This window comes from Aegilops tauschii, chromosome 6 (genome assembly GCF_002575655.3).
Source record: "Aegilops tauschii subsp. strangulata cultivar AL8/78 chromosome 6, Aet v6.0, whole genome shotgun sequence".
Taxonomy (NCBI): domain Eukaryota; kingdom Viridiplantae; phylum Streptophyta; class Magnoliopsida; order Poales; family Poaceae; genus Aegilops; species Aegilops tauschii.
The window spans coordinates 368,438,482-368,445,389 of record NC_053040.3 but is presented as its reverse complement, the minus strand read 5'-3'; positions in this window follow the sequence as shown (position 1 = coordinate 368,445,389).

Below are 6,908 nucleotides of genomic sequence, written 5' to 3'. Positions count from 1 at the left end.
ACAACGTGGCCGAGTATGAGGCGCTCATACACGGGCTCCGGCTAGCCAAAGAGCTCGGCATACGCCGGATCCTGTGTTATGGCGACTCAGACTTGGTGGTCCAGCAGTCATCTGGCGACTGGGACGCCAAGGATGCAAACATGGCGAGCTATCGATTCCTCGTCCAGCAGATTAGTGGGTACTTTGAAGGGTGCGAGTTCCTTCACGTGCCACGGCCGACAATGACCAAGCAGATGCCCTGGCACGGATCGGCTCCACCCGACAGGCTATACCAACCGGTGTCTCTCTCCGGCGCCTCCTCAAACCGTCTATCAAGCCATCTCCAGAGTCGGATTCTATCTTCGTACCGCCCGCCCCCGATGCAGCCGGATCCGACTGGTGGAACCCAGCAGGCGGCTCGGGGACTTCGACAACCGGCCCGGGGACTGCCGTAGTCGCACCCGGCTCGGGGACTGCAGAAGTCGGCCCGGGGACTGCAGAGACACAAGAAGCGGTGGCCGACTCCAACTCCCCACCACCCAACCCGCCCACCCGAGTCACAGTGGCCGTACTGAAAGTAGAAGAAGTCACAGCTCCATCATGGGCCCAGCCCATCCTCAACTTCCTAGTCAACAGAGAGCTTCCGGCTGATGAGATCTCGGCAAGACTAGTGCAACGTCGAGCCGGAGCATATGCAATAATAAACAGAGAACTTGTCAAGCGCAGCGTCACTTGAGTCTTCCAGCGCTGCGTCGAGCCAGAGAAAGGTGTGGCAATCCTCAAGGATATCCATCAAGGCGAATGCGGCCACCACACAGCCTCAAGATCACTTGTGGCCAAAGCTTTCCGCCACGGTTTCTTTTGGCCGACTGCTTTGGAAGATGCCAAAGAGATAGTCAAAAGCTGCAAAGGACGCCAAGTCTTCAGTTCCAAGCAACACCTGCCGGCTTCTGCACTCAAGACCATCCCCCTCACCTGGCCCTTTGCCGTCTGGGGGCTGGACATGGTGGGCCCATTCAAGACAGCCCGCGGCGGCTTGACACATCTGCTTGTCGCCGTGGACAAATTTACCAAGTGGATCGAAGCAAAGTCGATCAAGAAGCTGAACGGGCCGACTGTCGTGGCGTTCATTGCCGACATCACTACTCGGTACGGCATGCCGCACAGCGTCATCACCGACAACGGCACAAACTTTGCCAAAGGAGCACTGGCACGTTTCTGCGCGACATAGGGTATCCGACTGGACTTAGCGTCCGTTGCCCACCCGCGGTCAAACGGCCAGGTCGAGCGAGCAAATGGACTCATCCTCTCCGGCATCAAGCCCCGACTGGTCGTACCATTGGAGCGATCGGCCGGCTGCTGGCTCGATGAGCTGCCGGCTGTCCTCTGGAGTTTGCGTACTACCCCTAACAAGTCAACCGGCTTCACTCCGTTCTTCCTTGTATATGGTGCCGAGGCTGTCATGCCAACCGACATCGAGTTCGACTCGCCTCGGGTCACCATGTACACGGCGGCGGAGCCGAAGGAAGCGTGAGATGACGGCGTCGACCTGCTGGAAGAAGGCCGGCTGTTAGCACTCCACCGGTCCGCCATCTACCAGCAGGGTTTGCGCCGTTACCACAACCGCAAGGTCAAGCCAAGATCTTTCCAAGAGGGCGACCTTGTGCTTCGGCTGATCCAGCGAATAGCCGGCCAGCACAAGCTCTCGGCCCCTTGGGAAGGCCCTTTCGTCATCAGCAAGGCACTAGGCAACGACTCCTACTACCTGATCGACACACAAAAACCAAGAGCACGCAAGAGGGATGATTCCGGCAAGGAGTCGGAGTGACCATGGAACGCGAACCTCCTGAGAAGATTTTACAGTTGAAAGTAGTATGTATCATGCTACCTTTTTGTATTAAGTACGAAACAACGGACCCCCCGAGGAGCACTCGGGGACTGCCCTCCTTTATCTATGAATGACGAGTGTCATATTCATGAATGTGTTATTACATTTGATTTTCTGTCTGGCACCGGTTTCGACTAGTCGGCCCGGGGACTGGCCGCCTTAAGTTATATTAAAGTTCTACCTGAAGTCAGACAAGTAGTGTGCCGGCACCCGAGCCCTCTCTTGTTGAAAGTCGCAGCTCGAAGAACCGACTGTCCGACTGGCAAGAGCCAAAGGCAGAAAGGATGCCCACATGAAAAACGGCTAAGGACTAACGAACTTGTATAACGCAAAGACGGCCTCCAACCACGCTTGCCGGCTGTCAAAACAGCCGGCTGGCTGGCCTCCCAATCACTTCGCTATAATCCAACAAAGCTAGAGTACTTGCCCTCCCAACTGGCCAAGCACTTCTCCAGCCATAGATTGCAAAGCAACTGTCCGGCTGGGGAGGCGGCAACCAAGGGAGGGCGGCAAAGGAAATAGCAGAAGGATGAAAAGCAAAGAACAAGGGAAAGCCAAACGCATGCATAATTATATTTACACATAAGGCCCCCAACAGGCCGGTAATCAATATAGTTCGAATACACCCCCAGTGGGTGGAATTGTGCAAACCTAACAAAATACTGTTCCAAGAGTGGTAAAATAGGAAAATAGAGGCAACAGACTAGACTAAGGGCGCAGTGTGGGAGCCGGGTTGGTCGGTGGAGACGGCGCCACCGGCTGGAGGAGTGGCCGGCTGGCGGGTCTCGGCTTGATCATCGCCGGCTGCAGGCGGTGCACCCGCGCGTGCCTTGTTGCTGGAGGCACGGTCATGCTGAGGCTGACCGGCCGCTCCACCATCTGGCCCGGCGTCTTCACCCTCCTCGTCCTCCTCGCCCTCGTCACTGGAGTCAATCTCCTCCGCCGAGTCCTCACCCTCTGCCGGGTTCAGCCCGAACCACTCCTCCGGCTGGGCAACACCGTTGCCGTCCACCTCAGGAGCGAAGGCGCTGGTGTCGGTGTAGTCGGCGATCGCCGAAGCCCGCTGGATGATAGCCGGCCGCGCCGGCTCTAGCTCCGTGTTGGCCTCCTGCCGCCAGGTGGCCAGCTGGTCCAGACTCAGCTCGGGATACCAGGCCTTGGCGAACTCCAGCGCCCGCCTGGCGCCGGACCGAGCCGCCGACGCCTTCCAGGCCTCGAAGCGGCCGACCGCCACCTCCAGCCAGTCGGCAGTCCAACTGGGGGTGCGGGGAATCACTTCACCAGGCCAGAGAGCGGCGAACACCTGCGCCCCAACACACTGAAGCCGACGGAGCAGGCGATGAGCCGGCTGGAGGCGGTCCTGGATCGCCAAGAGCTGGTCCTCCAGCGACCGGCGAGCGTTTGGTGCGATCTCGGCGCCAGCCTGCCTTTGTGCCTCGCGGTGGGCCTCGACGACCTGGTTGGCGGCGGTAGAGTAGCCAGGGAAGTACTCTGCGTAAGGAAGAAAGAGAAAGAAGAGAAAAACACCAAGTCAGAAAACGAGCTAAAACGGCAAGCGGCAAGCAAGGACGAAGAGGAAGGCGGCCTACCGTCAACCAAGTCTTCGATCTGGCCATAGCCGTTGATCAGCGTCTGCTTCGCTTCGGCCCAACTGGCCGCCTCTGTCTCATATTCGGCTTGGAGGGCGGCCTCGCTGTCCCACACCGCCTTCAGGGCCGCCTTGTAGCTCTCCTCCTGGTCGGCCAACCTCTTGGCCAGGCGGTCATGCTCCTGTGCCAAGGCGGCAAACTCGGCCTCCTTAGCGCGGAGGGCGGCCTGACTCCCGCCCAGCTACTCCCTTAGACTGGCATTGGCCGCTGCAGGGATGGCAGAAAAGAAAGAAGCAATAAGAAAGAAGTCGTCAAGGAAGATCCAACCCGACTGCTCAGCAGTCGGCCCGAATCTTGGGGCCTACACCCAGTGGGTGCGCTGACGCGCCCCCACATGAGATAAAAGACGAAGCACTTACCCCGGCTCTTAGATAGGTCAACAGTCTTCTGGGTCAGCTCCCGAGCCTGGGAGTTGAAGGCAGCCGCGCGGAGGTTGTGGTAGTCCTGCAAGTCAGGCAGAGGAGCGAATGAGAACGAGAATAGCAAAACAAGGCCTGCTAGGAAGTTCCAAGCCGCCTGCTCGGCAGCCGACTCGGAACTCGGGGACTACACCCAGTGGGTGTGTTGACGCGCCCCACGGAAGAAACCAAGATCAAAAAAGCAAAGACAAGAAGACTAACCCGAATGGCCCCCCGCGTCGCAAGGAACTCGTCATTATATTTCCTCAGCGCCGCAGCCTGGGCTTGAAGCCGGTTCCGGATGTCCTGCGCGGCCACGTTCACCACAGCCGTCCCTCCACCCGGCGTCCACCCCGAGCTGGCGCTGGCCGCCTCCATGTCCTGGGCCGACAAGCTGGAGCCAGCAGCCTTCTGCGGCTCCGATGCAGCCTTCCCCGCGCGCTGGCGCGACGGCGTCTGGACCACCAGATCAGTCCTCGCGGCCGGCTCGCCCCCGGCCGATTGCGCAGGCGGCAAGTTAGGCCGTCCGCCTTGGGTCGCCCCAGTCGGCGGGGCCGGTGCTGCCTCCCTCTTTGGGACGACGGCGTCGTCCTCCCTCTCCAATCCCGGCTGGTCACTGCCAGCTTCTTCTGGTGGGGGCTCTGGGGCCTCAGGCGCCGCGACGCGCAGAGGGGTGACAAGCAAGGCCCCCTCCGCCATCGCCGCGGCCGCAACCTCCGATTGGGCCTTGGCCGCTGCATCGGCGCGCGCCTTCGCCGCCTCCTCCTCCTCCGCCCCCTTGGCGGCGGCCGCCCTCAACTCCTCCGCCTCCCGCGCCTCCCGCACGTTTCGCTCTGTCGCCGCCTGAAGCTCGGCACGGGGGTCCACGCGGCGAGTGGTGCTCCCGGATCCTCCCGGCGATCCAACGACGGAGGCGGCAGCAACCTGCTCGAGCGGCAGTGGAGCCCTGATTTTTTGAGAAAGGACACGGATTCAGGAACTACCAGAGAAAAGAAGAAAGAATACACGAAGAAGTATACACTTACGCCGACACCGTCTGCGGCTGCTTCACCGCCTTGCGGAAGCGGGCCGCCTTCGCGGCGGCCTCATCCCGCCTAGTCGCCGCTGCCCCGCCCTTGGGCTTCTTCGACCGACTGCCGAACAAGCCCGACGCGGCACGACGCTTCTGCCCGCCGCCCCGAGCAGGCGGGGCGGCGGAGGAACCCGCGCCGTGGCCAGACGCCGGCTGGCGGCGTGGGATGACTTCCGCCTCGTCGTCATCCGGCCAGTCGTCGAAGCTGACTCCAAGCCCGGAGCCGCCTGCCTCGCAGCCGGCTTGGCCGCCACCCGCCTCGGTGTTGTCATCCATGGCGTCCGCCTCCAAGTCGGGGTCCTCCAGGTCGTGCTTCGTCCGGTCGGGGAGGAATCAGCGCTCCGCCTCCGACCCACCTGCAGGCCGAAGGAGAGGGCTCTACCGAGACGTGCCGACTGGGCAGAGTCGGCCAAAAGGAACTCGGCGACAAAACTAAGAGAAGAAAGGGAAAAAGAGAACATACCGTGGGCGGCGGATGTGCCCGGGAATATGGCTCCTTGCCAAACTGCCATTCTGCGGAGAGCTTGCAGTTCGCAAGGTAATTCACCATATGGGCCACCTCGTCGTGCGGCATGTCCTTGGTGCACATCCGACTCGGATCGAGCTGGCCGCTCATCTGACAGATCAAGTGAGGGCGGCTCTGAAGCGGAAGCACCCGGCCCGCGACGAAGGCGGCCAGCAAGGTGGACCCAGTCAGGCCCTCCAACTGGACCATCACCCACAGTTGGGCGACGGCCGCGGCTCCAGCTGGCGTCAGCGTCGAGGGCCCGATAGGACCACTGGGGCCGCATGCCCGCCGGCGAGCCGGCTACATAAGCCGGCAAATTGACGTAGTCGCCTTACGGGGCGACGTTCTTCACGTAGAAGTATGACTTCTGCCAGAGCTTCACTGACTGGATTAGCGTGATGACAGGGAAGGGGTTGTCGGCTGCCACCCTCCGCATCGCGTTGAAGGCGCCACTCTGGGACGGCACGCCCTGCATACGCGTGCCCAGCTTGGACTGGAAGAACTCCCCCCAGAGCTCGAGGGTGGGGAGAACGCCAAGATAGCCCTCACACAAGGTGACGAAGGCGGACAGCAGCACCACCGTGTTCGGGGTGAGGTGGTGCGGCTGCAGTAGATAGAATTTGAGGAAGGAACGGAAGAAAGCACTCGCTGGCAAGCCGATGCCGCGCAGGAAATGCGAGCGGAAGACCACCCACTCGCCTTCCTCCGGCTCCGGCGTGATCTCCTTCTCAGGCGCGAGAGGGACCCGCACCTTATCCGCGCCGGGCCGCCGCTGCGTCTTGCGGAGGAACTCGACGTGGTCCATATGGATGTTGGAGCCGTCCCAGTCCCCGCCGTACTGCATGGCGGCGTGAGGCCAGCAAGAATGAGCGTGGCGGCGGGGAAAAGAATGGTGGGACGGCGTGGCGGCGAGGCGCTGCTTTGAGGGAAAGCAGGAGGAAGAAGATGGCGGAGAGGAGAGGAGCGTGCGAGCGTCTGCCGCTTCCCCTCCTCCCCCTACTTATAGCCTCGTGCGGCGAAGCCGAGGAGGCGAGGCGTGGGGTGGGACGTGGGATTAACTGCACCCACTCCCCCACGTCCCGCGATTACTGCGCCCTAAAGACGTGCGGAAACCGCCGCCGGAAGACGTGCGGATGGCTTTGGGCCGCAAAGAATCCGCGCCTGGGCCTAGGCGTAGGAGTGGTGGGCCCTTGGCCTGCGGCGGCGTCTTGTCACGCGCGTGGGTTGGCAGGCTCTCTTCAGCTAGGGGATGCCCCGTGGTTCGCAGGCGGCGGGCGGCCGGCCCCCAGCCCGGCGCACGCGCCAACAGACTCCCGCCTTCCGACTTTAAAAATTTCGCCAAGACGGAACGCCCAACCGGAGCCGGCTCCCAGCTGCTGGCTCGTGAAGATAAGAAGCTGCCAGAGCTTCTCGA